The sequence below is a fragment of the Protopterus annectens genome, chromosome 7.part1 (genome assembly GCF_019279795.1).
Source record: "Protopterus annectens isolate FY-2018-M chromosome 7.part1, PAN1.0, whole genome shotgun sequence".
In the NCBI taxonomy this organism is placed as follows: domain Eukaryota; kingdom Metazoa; phylum Chordata; order Ceratodontiformes; family Protopteridae; genus Protopterus; species Protopterus annectens.
In genome coordinates this window covers 522,168,561-522,185,271 of record NC_056740.1, presented here as the reverse complement: position 1 = coordinate 522,185,271, position 16,711 = coordinate 522,168,561, and the positions used below count along the sequence as shown (strand labels likewise).

At 41.6% G+C, this 16,711-nt stretch overlaps 1 protein-coding gene across 6 annotated transcripts in view; it reads left to right on the top strand.

Annotated features, from left to right (window-relative positions):
- The window catches only part of RAB27A (RAB27A, member RAS oncogene family), a 1,055,478-nt gene that overhangs the window by 727,518 nt on the left and 311,249 nt on the right, over positions 1-16,711 (top strand). For all 6 annotated transcript variants that reach the window (XM_044078949.1, XM_044078945.1, XM_044078950.1 and 3 more), the window contains one exon: positions 7,506-7,617. The gene's annotated coding sequence lies outside the window, so the exon portion shown is untranslated. The remainder of the gene's footprint in view (positions 1-7,505; positions 7,618-16,711) is intronic.

Genomic DNA, 16,711 nt, shown 5'->3' with positions numbered 1-16,711 from the left:
GAATTTGGGAAGACCTAGTGATGAGAGGATAGGCAGAAGTTGCAAATTTGATGGAAAGTAACTTGTTGAGGATTGATATGGAGATGGTTTAGTGTTACAAAGACAGAAAAGAAGTGGTAGATACAGAGTTGTGTGTTACAGTTCCAAGCTTCATCACAGGAGATGGAAGAAAAGACAGCTTGTGTAGGTAGAACTTCTTAAGTAGAAAGCACATCTAAACTAAGGAGACAGGTAGGCTTTTAGATGATCAGGGATGATGGAGTTTAAAAGCTAAATTACTGCATGTGAGATAAATACCATTCCTCTTAGATAAAACAAGCAGACTTCTTTGCAGAGAGTTTGTAAATACAGGTGTACTTTGGAGTACCACCTACCACTTGTCGGCAGACTTTTTAATGAGTGGAATTTCAAGTTACCGTAATACAGTATCATATGTGACAGCGAAAACTGCAAGGACTCTATCATATGTGACAGCGAAAACTGCAAGGACTCTAGTCTGTTCTGTGGAGAATAGAACAGGATATCTATGCACACGAGGAACGTAAACAGTGACAGTACAGAGATCTTAATCAGCAGTACTGGTTTTTATTTTAGTTATGGGCTGAACTTGGCTTTAAGGGCCTCATTTCAGCCACTGCAACAGTAACCTAAGCAAAATTAATGTGTAAAGCAAGGCAGGGAAAGAGAGAACCCAGTCAAGTAAAAGTTAAGGAGAAACATTTGTTAGTTCACATTTCACGTCACAGTGTTTGTAGAATATTACATTCATGTGGAATAAAAGGATTTGTTTAAAGTGAGTGGGCGGCCACGGTGGTGCAGTGGTTAGCATTGCTGCTTCACAGCAAGAGGTTCTCCGGTTTGATCCTTGGGTGGGGTGCCTTCTGTGTGGAGTCTGCATGTCCTCCCTGTGGTCGCGTAGGTTTCCTCCGAGTGCTCCGGTTTTCTCCCACATCCCAAAGACATGCTGTAGATGGATTGGACACTCTAAACTGGCCCTAGGTGTGGGTGAGTGCGTGCGTGTGTGTGCCTTCTGTGGAAGGTTGGGCATCGGGCTGGCAACTCAACACCGTAAAACTCCACTGCTAATCATGAGTGGACAGGTGATCTGCTGTGGTGACCCCTAACCGGGAAAAAGCTGAAAGAAGAAGTAGTTTAAAGTGAGACCAACATAACTAATTTTTTTTTAACATTACTTCTTACTTTAGAGTATGAGCACTGGGAGATCATCTTGTGGGTTTAGATTTGACTTCTGCTTCACCTACAAAAAGAATATTTCAAGTACAGAAAATAAGTAGTAGGCATACAAAAAATAAGTAGTAGGCATACAGAAAATAAGTAGTAGACTTAGGAATAGGTCAAAGTGAAAACCATCTGAAGCTTGGATTGGATTCAAGACTGAGAAAAAAGTTTGCATGCGATCATGCCTACTGGTACCAAACAAGCTAGGAATAGCCTCAGTTATTGGCACTGAGTGATAGCTAAAGGTTGGATTGTTGTTTCTGTAAGAGAATAAATGTGTGTCACTTTTTTTAAAAGACTTGACTAAGACTTTCCTATACCAAGCTCACCAGATGATTCTTGTTAGATGACTTCTGGATACATTTTCTGGGTTGTACTTTTTCTGTGGTGCCTCCCACAGCAGATTTTTATTTTCTTAGTTAATGTTCAAGAAACAGTGACCATCATCTTAATATTTTCTGTTTGAAAAGGGCAGGACATAGCAGGTATATAAAATGTGTATCTCTTACCTGTAGGTATGCAACTTTTAAGCTTCAAAATGTCTTGGCAGTGTTGCACTTTAGCAGTGTTTACATAGGTAATATACACAGTGACTCATTGTTAGTTGTGTCAGAATCTGTAAACGTGTGCAGTATAAGACCTTACTGCATATTTTTTGCCATCCTTTATTATCTCAGGCACAGCAGTGAACAAGCTAAGTAATCTGTGCATAGCTGGAGAGACCAGAATATTGCTGTGCTGTCTGTCGCCTTAGGGTTCTCCAATCTGATAACCAAAACTGTGTGAATCTGCTATAATTAAAATGCCTATTTATCAGCAGCCCTTTACCAAAGCAGCTGTATGAAACCTGACTCCATGCTGCAAATGGATAAAGCCATGGTAGCGACCCTGATGACTTAAGTTTGAGTAGCAGCTTGGGTACTGGAGAAGCTGGGCAGGGAAGGATGGGAGTGGGCACCATGCAATATCCACATCCGAGGGGGGGGGGATTGTGGTTGTGGTTGTTTCCTGGACTACCAATGCAGTGTGCTCCCTGCAAGCAGGGGCTTGCTAGAACAAATACCGGTTCCGGGAGGGGACCGAAGTGCAGCTTTCCAAGTGAATGATGATAACCCCTGCAGGTTGTTGTGGAAGAGCTTGAATGCATGGATAGAGGAGAGTAAGAAGTCCCTGCAGTGACATGCCTGTTCACTTTTTTCAAGTAGTCAGTGTTGAGGCCTGTTGGAAAACCTCTGTAGCTACTGACCAGCAAGATATGAGCTGCTAATTTGTGTGTTTGTGTGTGTGTGTGTGTGTGGGGGGGGTGAAGCTGAGCAGTTTTGTGCGTTATAATCAGGTAGGTGTCCATATAGACCTGGTCTGGTCATGGGATAAGGGTTCCCACCCACTGCACATTACCAGTGTAAGATGATGTGGCGGTGGAGGCATGAAGACCTCTCATGGATGATGGCTTCTCTGATGGCTCACGCCTCACATGGCTTTGGAGGCATAAAGACTCCCTCATTGGGTACCTGGGTGATGACTTCTGCAAAGGTTCACCCCTCATGTGGTGGTGGAAGCATGCAAATACCCTCATGGTTCTTGGATGATGGCTTATCCACTGGCTCACCCCTCTAGATGGAGCATGCAGAGAAACATACTGGAGACAGCTAGATCAGCACTCCAGGTGTCTAGACATTCACTAAAATGTGGCTGTGATGCACTGGACACATCATAAAGGGCAGCTCATGTGGGCTTTGTCAGTCATAGACATGTCTGGTTTGGGGATTCCGTCCCTGTTGGACCAGGTGAAGGCAGAACTCCTTGATGCCCCACTGGGTAAGGAGTTCCTCTTTGGTGTTCCTGTGGACAAAGTTTTTGAGAACGTGGGCAAGATAGGGGAAACAAATCAAAACAGTAAAATAATTTTGTTGGTTTCCCATACCTAAGTATCAAAGGAGTTACCCCTTTAAATCTTGGCCAGTGCATCCAAGGCAAATAAAAAAAAGAGAAAGGGCCTCCCCAAGGGAAAAGACCAAAACAAGATAGAAGGTGGCAGCCTGAGCAACTTTGTAGCACTGGACACTATACTTCCTCCACTATGCACAACACCTCTCCCCCCACCCAATCTCCCAACCATCCTTCGTCTAGCAGGAAGACTTTTAGCCTCTTTACAACAGTGAAAACTCATCACCAGGGACGAGTGGGTCTTAAATATCATTGCATGATCCTCCTTCTGACCAAGACAGCAGTGTCCCTTCCTTCTCTTGACCCTTGGTGAGGGAGATACCATATTCTTTCCCTGGTGATAGATCTACTCTCCCAACTAAAGGGGTCTGTCATTTATCCACATTTGAGCATTCAGGAATGGATTTTAACAAGCAACAAAGCAAACAGTTCTACTGAAGTGCTATCTATCTTGAGAGGCAAGAAAACCAACTACCAGAAAATCATATTTGTCCAGGTAGAAACGGTTTTCTATTGGTGCCTGTCCAAAGGTATGATGTCACCTAATGCTGGCATGAATCTAGCGTTGGACTACCTGTCAGTATTATTTGACTGAGATCTTTCTAAATCTGACATCTTTATCTGCCTTCCTTGCTCCTCCCCCACATATTCTCACCCCCATTTGAAATGGTTTCTACACTGTGTATACCTGAGACCACCCAGGAGAATCCCTTTTCCGTCTTGGGACTTGAATTATAGTTTGGAAAAATTTAACCTGCCACCCTTTCAGCCAGCAGTTTCTGCTCCTTTAAAGATGCTCACTTGGGAAGACCACCTCATCCAGGCATGTCTCAGAACTACAAGCCCTGATGTGCAAAAAAACCCTTCATTGTTTTTCACAGTGATAGAGTTACCCTCAAAACTAACTCCTCTTTCATGCCTAAGGTAGTCAGAACTCTCCTTAAATCAGGCTATACACATGCCATTGTTCTAGCATAAGCTGCAAAATAAAGCTAATAAATCCTATGTTCCTGGATGCGTACTGACAGATCAGGTGTTAACTTGACAAAACAGTTTCCAGATAGAACAGAACAACTTTTAATGTCCTTTGCAGAAGGTAATGAAGGTAGGCTTGTCTCCAAACAGACCATTTTTTCAAAATGCGATACTCATCATGGAAAGCAAATACCAGCATCTGTCAGGGAACAGTCAGTGAGGCATAACACAGCTACCACTGCCTTCCTAAAAGGCATCCCTATTCGGGCCATCTTGGAGGCTGCTACCTAGTCCTATGTCCACATCTTTACCAGACATTACCATTTAGGCACTGCATCCAGTGTTGGACAGGTTTTGCCACTGCTATTGCAAGCATTATAGAACCTGCTCCCTCAGGGGCCATCAGAAAGCCAACCTCCCCAACCTGTAGCTGTGGGAGTCCTCCCAGGAATCCGTACTGTAACACTGACTATGAAGATTATTGTACGGGCCATCAGAAAGCCAGCCTTCCAACGTGTGGCTTTAGGACCCCTCCCAGGAATCAGTACTGTAACACTGAGTATGAAGTACAGGTGTGTTGCACGTTACACATATCATAATTGTAGATGTTCAAGCAGATTAATGTTGCAGTACCAACTCCCCCACTCCTTCCCCTGTATCTACGGTGTCCCCATGGCTGGAGGTGTGGGTATGTACCCTTAATCTGTCATTATTCCCCCTCCTCTACCTTTAGTCTATTGTTACTCCATTCTCTTCTCTCTCAAAAAACTGTAGACAGCTGAAAGACTCATGTTGTCCTCCTCCGATTGACGTTAACAACCTAGACAGGCCTGAAGATGATGCATATGGTTCCTTCTTTTGTACCATGATGTCCAGATAACTGTTGACAGTAGCATAGCTACAGTGGGCAACTGCCTTGGGTGCAAAATTTTGGGAGAGGAGGATTAGCCAATCCTGATGTCTCTTTACTGCAAAACCAGTTTTTAAAAGCTGATACTGCATTTGTTGTCGAACCTGAACACTGTAGCACCCCGTGTGTGCTCTGAACTGTAGCAACTGCTTGCTGCATTGTAGTTTATATATATATATATATATATATATATATATATATATATATATATATATATTTTTTTTTTTTTTTTTTTTAATTAAAACCTGAGTGCTGTAGCGCTCCATGCATGCAGGGTATAAAGTGTAGCAACTGTTTAGTTAACTGTTTGCTACAAATGTAGTACAATCTAAAAAGAAGATTTATTTTAATTAAAACTTGAGCATCGTAGTGTTGAGTGCAAGCTTGGGTATAAACTGTAGCAACTGTTTGCTACAGTTTAAAAAGATTTTTTTTTTAAATAAAACATGAGGAATGTAGCACTCAGTGCAAGTAGGTTATAAACTGTAGAAGTTGTTTACTACATTTGTAGCAAACAGTTTGCTACAGTTTAAAAAGAAGAATTTTTTTAACTGAAACATGAATGCTGTAGCCCTCCATGCAGGCAGGGTGTAAGCTGTAGAAATTATTTGCTACAGTTTAAAAGAAGAAATTATTATTATTATTATTATTATTATTTTTGTATTAAAAGATGTTGAAGGAGGGTTGGGGGCAGGGCACCGAAATGGGACCTGAATGGCTGGGTATTAGGGAGTGGGGGGGGGGGGGTTGTGCCACCTGGTTGGTGTTTTCAGTGGAAGAAGATCCATATTATATTCAGGATTCTGTTTTTCATCTATCTTAATATGTCTATCTATCTCTATAAAATCAAGCAAGACTTACCTTAAATAATTTTCTTCTCAGCTGAGAACATATTTTTTGTTTTCTGTGGGTATTCTATAGAAAGTTCCTGAACATCTTCCTGTGACGTATCCTCTTTAGATGCACCAGGCTTCTGCTGCTGCTCATTCATATGGGAACACACTGGCCCATCACTCCACAATATTAGCATCATCAGGGCTGCCACTGTTTCCTGCTACTTCCCTTGTTGTGCAACTTAAGCTGGACTTATGAACCAGTCTGCTGCAGAAGGTTTCAGAACATCACCATGTGACACATTATCTTCAGATGCCTCTAGCTGTACCTGTTGCTCTGTAATTTGGGGATCCATTGTTCCATCATACTGCAACATTGCCTGAGTTGTTGTCTCTACTTTCGATCCTTCACTTTGCAGATAATCCATAGAGTTTCTGTTTGTTTAACTTCTGCCTTACTAATTCTCTTTTCTGAGTTCCCCCTTTGTTTTCTTATTTTTTTTTGTATTCTAAAAATGTTCATATCTTGGTGCCTTTCTTTGGAGCTGCATTTTTTGTGTGTACTTCCCTGTCTGCATCGAACGGACAATACCCTTTTGGGGGATCCATCTCTTGCCATTGTGGTGCACAGATCAGCCACACACAGTAACATCTTAGTATACAGGTTGTACAGCTGACCCTGCAGCATCATTGTTATATGGTTTGGGATTTATGACATTTGGCTGACCAGGTGCTATGGCAGGCACTGTGGTGCTGTACTATATTGGCTAGAGCTAATGTTACAAGTTTCAGGAGATGGGGCTTATTTCCCTGTGTTTATGTACACACACACACACACACACACATATCTATATATATATATATATATATATATATATATATATATATACATACACACACATACACTGTAAGTTTATGTAGGTCTTCTTTTATAGAAATTACAAGTGCTAAAAAAGTGTTGGGTGCTATTGGACCTTGTATACTTACAACAGCGAAGCCATTCCTTACTTGGCCAAGTGTGGAAGGTTGTAACAGTTTATTTGTAGGAAAATCTCCTAGGAAACTGTCACAGAGGCACAGAGGATATATGAAAATGCATTTATTTTGTGTGGCAAAAATTAAAATATGTTTTACAAATGTGGAAAAGTTTGTGATCATTTTAATAATTCTAAATTTTCATTTACTGAAGCAAGTAAATTATAAAAGAAAGTATAAAAAGAAAGTAGGGCATTCTGGCATTGTGTTTCGAAAATGGATGTTTTAAATTGACACTTATTTACTGCTAACCATCCCCTGAGTTTAATTGTGTAAAATTTAATTTACAGTTGGAGACCATTAAAATGAGAATTATGTATCTCTTATCTAATTTTCAGCACTGCATGTATCGTAATTCATTTTCCTTACATTTGATTATTGGTGGTTTTTAACTTTGCATAACTATTTTAAGTTAATCTGTGAGTTTTTGTTGTAATGAAATCTGTGAATTAGAATGAGACAAAAGTACTCCAGTATTGGAGTTTTATGTGGCACACTTTTGTTTTATGTTTGTGTTTGTTACACTAGTCCCCTGTGTCCTTCAATTTTGTATTTTTTTTTCCTAGGGGAAGAGTTAAACACAGACCACAGTACCTGTGTTACTAGGAGACGAAATCAGTAGCTTCTATATCACAACAGGCTGACCTTGAAGAACCTCCAGAGTTGGCTGACCTTAAGGTAAGGTGGTTAAATTTTAAAGAAGGCACAATGGGAAAGACGATATGTTGAGAAGAACAAGAAAAAATGGATCTGGAGTTGTAGGGGAAGATGCTGGCCAAAATATTCCTAGTTCTTACCCAGATAGAGAATGACTTGTGCATAGTAAATAAGGGTAGTTAAGAAACTGTATGCCAGCTGTTCATCCCCAATCCTTTGAGAAATCAATTGAGACTGGCACACAGCCATGTAGTAAGAGGAAACCTGGCGGTGGATAAGTCTAGAGCTAGCACTGCATCAACATTTTACTGATCAGAAATAATAAAAGATGTTAAGAAATTCTGTTCAAGCAACTAAAAAGCTCAGTGATCCATCCCTAGATGTATAGTTTAGTAAAGTGTATTAACCAAACATTAAAATCCATGCTGAAAAAAGTTGTTGAGGAAGATGGCAAAAATTGGAGCCAGTTAGTTTTACCTCCTATTTGCTATTTAGAGAAGTGCCACTAACCTCAACATATTATATTGCAGGCCCCATTGGGGAGTGGTAGATATTGCTAGAGAAATTTGAGAAGAATTAAAAAATAAAAATTAAAACTATCATAGTGTATTATACCAACAAACAACATAGCCTAAAGGTGGCAATGCCCATAGTATGAAAACACATGGAAGGAGCCCAAGATATATAAAAATAAAAATTAAAACTATCATAGTGTATTATACCAACAAACAACATAGCCTAAAAGTGGCAATGCCCATAGTATGAAAACACATGGAAGGAGCCCAAGATATATAACAAGGGATGTATAAAGAAATGCAAGGGCCAGGGGATTTAAAGCTGGAGTCCAAGGTATTAGTTTTGGTCCCCTCAGCAAAAAAATACATTTTTGGCTAAGTGGCATGGCCCATTTGAAGTTATAGAAAAGTTAGATGAGTGTAACTACAGAGTTAGTTAAAGTGGTAAGAGAAGAGCAGATCAATACACCACACAGCATTCTGAAGGAAGTAAAACCTGTATACTTAGTGAAGCTCCAGAAACCGTAACTGTAGTAAAGAGAGATTGTTTGTGCCTGCAGTTTTAGGTAGGTGAAGCACTGTCTGATCAACAGTAACAATAAGCAGGTGATTCTGTTAAGCAATAATTGAAAAAAACAAGAAGAAACTATGAACGTATACCACACCATGCCACAAGGAAGAAAACGGAACTTCACCGCTGCATAAAAAAACTTTAATCCACTTAGTAAAAACGTGTATAACCGCTTTAGTTTTAGGTCACATAAAACTTCTTCAGATACATTTTAAAACATCAAGTAACTTAGTTTAAAAAGCTTATACACACTGTTTCTGCTAAGTGGATTAAAGTTTTCTATGGAGTGCTGAAGTTCATTTTTTCGTTGTGGCGTGGTGTGGTATACGTTTGTTGATTCTGTTAAGCATCAGGAAAATGTTGTCAGAGCTGCCTGTCGCAACAAACTTGATTCAACACCATATTAAACCCATTCCAGGAGAAAAATTTAACTTGACATGTTACAGAATATGTCATTTTATTTCTTTGTTTATTAACATTTGTTTACTGGGAAAGTCCAACTTGGAGTGGGCCAATTTTCAGTGGAGACCCAGAGAGAAATGCTCCATATGCATGTCTTTGTAAAGTGGGAGGAAACCCACACAAACACAAGGAGGACATGCAGACTCCACACAGAAGGCACCCCAGCCAAGAATCGAACCAGAGAACCTCATGCTGTGAGGAAACAATGCAAACCGCTGCGCCACTGCGCCATCTAATATCAAAGTTACAAAGAAATGCCGTACAGGAAATAGTAAAGAAATGGTTTAGAACAGGGATAATAGAGAAGCCAGACTAACCAAACAGTGGGTATAGCAGCCCTGTAGAGTTTGCCCCAAAAACCTCATGACACATTTGATGTTTCTAGAGAAAAATTTAAGAACATTTCAAGCTTAGACAGTTGTACAGTGCCAGGGATTGAGGAAGGAATAGAAACCCTGCAGAAAGCAAGAAGTGCATTAAATGAGATATGGCAGCAGTGCAGATAGTTTTTGAAGCCCTATAGGTCATCCAGTAGGCAGGAAACCAATCATTTCAATGTAATGGGGGCTCACTTGTAGCGTAACAGGGTAAATGCCTCTAAATGGTGAATTGAGTGACCCAGAATTTTTTAAATATGGATGTAGTTAATGCATAGAACTATTATTGTGAATATGTATTAGGCAGAGCATGTTTTTAAGTTCAAGGTAGTAAAGCTGTATGAAAAGTAGGGTTGAGGAAAACCTCTGTCGAGTGTTCTCCCTCACTGGAGTGGGATTTCATAAGTTCGTAAATTTCCTTACAATATTCAGGCCTCATGCCATTGCAGAGCACAGACTCATTCAGAATTGGATCACATGCTAGTTCCCAACTCATATAAGTTATTTTTAAAAATAGCCTCGCTTTCAGACCTTCTTAAAGTGATAGGTAATTTATTGCCCAGTGTGACTGTTCTCTGAGTTAGAAATGAGCATCTGTGCTTAGCTATATATAATTGTGAACAAAACTGAAGTTTGTTGTGTTGGTGAGTTAATGGACTATTATGTAGGTTTACAGTTATATAGATTTGATGTCCAGAAAAGCAGGTTTAGAAAAAGGCGGCAGAAGTGAATGAAGACCTGGAAGAAGTTACCAGGAGTAAGCTGGACATCATTTACTGTTATAGGAGTCCAGGCGTCAGTCACTGCGAGGCTCAGAGTAAAGAGGTACAATGAGAGCAAGTGTAACACAGCTCTGTGGCACCGTCACAGCTCTATGGCACCATCACAGCTCTGTGGCACCCTGTTGAAGCTACTTGCTATAAGCTCTCAAGCCTTTAGACTTTTCATTTTGGGAAGAAGCTGCAGTTTTTATGTTTTGCATAATGGGCCACTTTGTTATTTTTGCTGCCTTTAATGGTCTTCATTGTATGTATGTGTAGGTTTTGTTTTATAGGTTCATAGGTTCACAGGTTACTACTAAGCCATTTTAAGCATAGTGAATTTCTCTCAAAGGTGATAATCAAACTTTGTACCTTGTATCTGTGAGGTAAACACCTTAATCATTATGCCATCCCTCAGCCCTCATGCGTAGGTGTGTATGTGTATAATCTGCATAAGATGTATAGTTTACACCCGTTATTCTTTTTGTTAGGAAACTCTGTGGATGTTCCAAGTGTTGCATGTGCCCGGTCAGGTGCATAAGATGGCATTGTACTCAATGATGAGTCTGATGTTGGATGAATACAGAGGAACAATGATCTCCTTGGACGTAGATGCCATGCCCTTGTTTGCAAGATGAGCAACATAGAATGATTTCCTTACTGTATTACACATGTTGGCTGAAAACCAGGTTACTATCCATATATGTCCCCAAAACCCTTACTACTGGGTCTACTCTTAGGGGTGTGTTATCATTGTGGTAGTTTCCTAGGGTGGCTGAGTTCCCAAGGGGTACTATTATGTATTTCTTGGCATTGAATTTTAGGCTGTGGATTTGATGTCAGGCATTTGTCTGTGCTAGTCCTTCGTGTAGGATGTTAGTGTCTTGAGGGAATTCTTTGAATGCCCCTAGTTTGCAGTCATCTGCAAATTTGGTCAGCCAGAGGCGTTTCACAATGGCTTTGACTTCCAGGAAATAAATGCCAAAAAGAAGAAGCTCCAGTACAGACTCCTGAGGAATTGCCCTCATGACTGGCCTCTTTGTGGCAGTGGTCTACCCTATCCTAACTTCCTGAGTCCTGTCTGAGAACCAGCTGGCTATCCAATGCATAGCATAGGGGTTAATGACTACTTCCATGAGTTTATTTATAATGCCCAAGTGGGATAGTGTAACAGATGCTGTGGCCAAATCAAGGTAGGCAGTATGCATAGTTTTGCCCTCATCCATTGCCATGGTGACCTTTTCAAAGAAGTCCTTAATAAAGAGGGCTTAGAAGCAGGTAGAGTCAAAGGCTAGGGTAAGTGTTCCAGCTGTTAATGTTCATTAAAGGGGGCTGTAGGTGGATCAGTACAGTGCTCCTGCCTACAGACTCATTAAGAAAGGAGAATGAGAGATTAGATTAGCGTGTGCAGAAGGAATGATGCTTATCCTCATGTAGGAATATGGCTAATTCAGGGCTGTGCCCAAAAAGGTAGAATTCTGGATGAGGTTTTAACCATCGATAGAGTTGGTCAGCAGTTTCTTGTGATGGCATTGTTAACCAGTGCAATTATGTTTTTGTGTGATATAGAATTTGAGAGGTTAGGAATACAGAGCAAAGTTGATGTGGAATTTTAGGAGAGAGTATTTTGCTGACAGTGAGGGGAAAGGGTCAGCAGGGAGTTAGAATTCTGTGAAGACATTTAAAGGAAAAATGTGAGAATAGGTCAAGAATATAATGCTCTGGACAATGGACAAGGATTTGAAGAAAAGGCTGAAAGCAGGAAAGAGGAAAAGGTTAGTGTAGCTACAGAGGAATGTATTGCTAAATGGTTAAGGCAGAAGATGGGGAGAGGAGATACTGTACAGAGAGACAAACAGAAGGTTATCAAGCAGCAAAGAATGCAAGAGCAGCAAGCTTGCAAACTGAAAGAGAACTGCTATTTTAGATCAAGGAAGTGAAGAATAAAAAGGAAGAAGTGAACAGCATTGTGGCTGAGTGGCATGGTCTTCAATTCACAGTTCTGTACTGGGTTCAATGTGCAGTTTCTCTGTTCTCCCCACAACTGCATACATTTTCTTCAGGTACTCTGGCTTTCTCCCACCTCCCAAAACTTGTGGGTTGATTGGCTGCACTAAATTGTACATCAAAATATTGCTTGCATGTTGTTATCCTTGTGGCCCAGATTGTAGTTGAAAAGGGTGTTAGAAGGAATAGTTAAGTTATCCACTTAGGAAGTAAGTAAATAAATAAGAAAAGTATTTTTACTTATGTAGCAGAAAGGAGGATGAGTTGAGCAGACTGTACCAAGCTGTGGAAGACTAGAAAGAAGATCATGGAAGGCTAGTAAAAAAGCAAATAAATTAAGTGAACATTTAAGTCTGCATGAAGGAAAGCGAGGAATGATGCTATATTGGGAGAAGGATAAGTAGGGAGAAAAAGTAGACCGAGTTCAGGTTAGAGAGGGAGGATATGAAGAAGGAGCAGGCTCTTCCTTAAGGAAGAGAAAGCATGAAGACCAGATTGGCTATTTCCCAGAATCCTCAGAAACTTAGTGAGCATTCTGACAGAACCCTTGACAGATAAAAATCTGATAAAATTATAAGATAAAATAGGACAGTACTGAAGTGCCTGAAGACCAAATGAAAGAGACTAATACCCTCGTGCACGGGGCAAGAGGCAGGAAAATGTGAGAAACTACTGAGCTGTCCGCTTTCCCCTGCACTGCTGTTAATGGTGTGTGAAGAATCCTGAGGGAAAGACTGCTTGCTCTTTCTAGAAGACATACATCTCCAAGACAGCAACCAAACTTAGTTCTTGTCTAGTCGGAGCTAACAGTCAAACATGATGCTGTCTTATGACTGGGTCACAGGAGAATTTGGCAGCGGAATACCAGTACATGTCATCAGCTGCAGCTTCCATTAGTCTTGGACTTTGGTCCTTTGCTGGTGACTGCCAAGAAAACTGGGGGAAAACTGAGGAAATGGACTGCAGCTTGAAGGGCAGGATACAGAGGGGATACAGTGACAGGAGCAGTGTCAGGAATAGCGAAGGTGACTAGTGGAATATTGCAGGGCTCAGCCATGGCTGCAGTAATAGTGTAGTCATTTCTGACATAGTATACTAACAGTCAATACCATTTGCCACTTCATCCATCTGTCTCTGAGAAATGAGCATCACTGCTTTGCATTTAACAAGGTAGGTTGGCTGTCTGCAACTGCTCAAACTTGCCTTCTTCTGCCCTGTCACAAACACCAATTACTTTGTAATAAATATTGCCACTCTGTACTTGTCAGACTTATTCTGCCCTCCCTCTATAGCCTTAAAAGGGAGCAGAACTCTTTAGTAACACCACAGAAACCAAACTTCATTAAAGCACTCAAGGAAAAAACGCCTCTCTAAGATAGTACCTGTCACCTGCAATCACTTACCCAAAGAAATATGACAAGAAACAGATTGTTCCATTTTCAGGAAAAAGTTGTTTAAACATCTCAAGATGTACCATACCTGTTCCTGCTTTAAAGACGGTGATTAACTCTGCTGTTCAGTTTGCATGCAGATGCAAGCATTCTATACCTGTTAAAAGGTGCCTGTGGGTTTGGACTCGGTACACGAACAATGATAATGAGAAGCAATCTTGCAATGTGTAAATATGTAAATCGACTGTAGGACTGGATTGGAGGAAAGTACTTTAGGCTTCTAATTCCCCCAAGTTGAACATCTCTAAATACTCCTAGTCACACTGATGGTCTTTCAGCATTATTTTTATTGAACAATTCTTGAAGTATTTTATGTGAAATGTAAACATGTACATTACATGGTATTAAACTTGTAATAAATGCAAATAACTTTTATCCCTTGCTACCTCTGAATACCTTCACTGTATTACCTGAATAAACTGTAGCATATGCCTTAATGTTTTATAACTCATAAATTTTTGGTGCATTTCCTTTTGTTTTTCCAATCAGTGTACTGTTGCCTCATGGCTGAAAAGGGTCCCCAGGCCAGTCCACCTACCTGGTTAACATTTAAGTAAATAAATAAAAATAAAATAGGATCAGTGTGTTTGCTGGTGATGCAACGGTCGTTGCAGAGATGGAGGACAGGAAGAAAAGGTTAATAAAGGGTTTGAAATGGCTGCCCAAGTGGACAAAAGAGCAGCAGTTGAGGTTTATTGCAAACAGTTGCAAAGGGCCACACATCAACAGTGGTGTGAAGTTGTAAGGTGAGGTGGGGGGGGGGCATTGGGTGGCTGTATGAAAAAGTTCTTGAAAATGATCAGAGCTGAACTACTGCACCATCACTAGTATAGAGATGGCAATGGCCACAGCAGATGAGTGCCCAGAGGAATGGACTGAAAACAAAGACATAGTTATACCTTTGGTCAGGTCACATTAAAGTGCAATGCTGGTGATCATATAAGGAGAGGGTCACGAGGCTGCTTGCAGCTGACCATTGGAAAGCCAGTAGAGTGCTGGATGGATGGGATATGGATGGAAAAGGACAGTATGAGAGGTTGGGGGTAAAGGCCCCAGCTCCTATAGAAACCAGAAGACAAGGGGGCCATAAAGAGGTGTACAGGTTCATATCCGCGTCATGTGACACGGTCAATTTGAACAAGGAGACCAGGGATGGTAGTTGCATAAGCAGCAGGTTATAGGGCCTTATTACTACCCTGTAACTGCTAAAGTACCTCTTCACAGAGATGTGTGAATTTCTGGACTTTTGGAACAGCTGTGGGATGAAAGCCCATGGAGACATTCAAGAAGACATGGCAGTTGAAGGCAGAATATATAGACTTATTTCCTTTAGTCCTCGGGCAAATATGACATACGTGGGAGAAGGCTTTGCTCTGTCACCAAGGTAAAATTATATTATGTTCATGTTGCATTCTGTCGTCTTGTCTGTTCCATGAACTTCACATGAATGGGAGTTGTCAGCCTTTCGAATACTCTAAGGCCAAGGCACCAGGAAGATTTCATTTGGGCAAAAAGTTTGTTTCAGTATTAGTTACAAGTTAGTATTTGTACAGTTTCCTGATTTTAATTTGGTGATATTCAGGGTGGCTTAATACGTTTCAGAGAAGTAACTTTGTGTCTGACAGCTTAGGAGTTAGGGGAACACGCCTGATCTGTGGCATGTCTGGTGTGTATCTGACAGTGTAGGAGCTAGGGGCACATGCCTGATCTGTAGCATGTCTGCTATGTATCTGACATGTCTGCTATGTATCTGACAGTGTAGGAGCTAGGGGAGCATGCCTGATCTGTGGCATGTCTGCTATGTATCTGACAGCATAGGAGCTGGGGGAGCATGCCTAATCTGTGGCATGTCTGATATGTATCTGACAGTGAAGGTGCTAGGGGTGCATGCCTGATCTGTGGCATGTTTGCTATGTTTCTGACAGCGTAGGAGCTGGGGGAGCATGCCTGATCTGTGGCATGTTTGCTATGTATCTGACAGCGGAGGCGCTAGGGGTGCATGCCTGATCTGTGGCATGACTGCTATGTGTCTGACAGTGTAGGAGCTGGTGGAGCATGCCTGATCTGTGGCATGTCTGCTATGTAGCTGACATGTCTGCTATGTATCTGACGGCATAGAAGCTAGGGGAGCATGCCTAATCTGTGGCATGTCTGCTATGTATCTGACAGCGGAGGCGCTAGGGATGCATGCCTTATCTGTGGCATGTCTGCTATGTATCTGACAGCGTAGGAGCATGCCTGATCTGTGGCATGTCTGCTATGTATCTTAGAGTAGGAGCTGGGGGAGCATGCCTCATCTGTGGCATGTCTGCTATGTATCTGACAGTGTAGGAGCTGGGAGAGCATGCCTGATCAGTGGCATGTCTGCTATGTATCTGACAGTGTAGGAGCTGGGGGAATATGCCTGATCTGTGACATGTTTGCTATGTATCTGACAGCGTAGGAGCTGGGGCAGCATGCCTGATCTGTAGCATGTCTGCTATGTATCTGACAGTGTAGGAGCTGGGGTAGCAACCTGATCTGTGGCATGTCTGCTGTGTATCAGACAGCGTAGGAGGTGGGGGAGCATGCCTGATCTGTGGCATATCTGCTATGTGTCTGATCGAATAGGAGCTGGGGGAGCATACCTGATCTGTGGCATGTCTGCTATGTATCTGACAGCATAGGAGCTAGGGGAGCAACCTGATCTGTGGTATGTCTGCTGTGTATCTGACAGGGTTGGAGCTGGTGGAGCATGCCTGATTTGTGGCATGTCTGGCATGTATCTTGACAGTGTAGGAGCTGGGGGGCATTCCTGATCTGTGGCATGTCTGCTATGTGTCTGACAGTGTAGGAGCTAGGGGAACATACCTGATGTTCTTCGTGTTTCACTGTTGCAGTCATTACATTTGGGTAATCTGCAGGCAAGTTGCCCTCAGTCGGCCTGATTAACAAAGTCTTGGGTCCTGCGTCGGTTGCTGTCCCTTCTTCC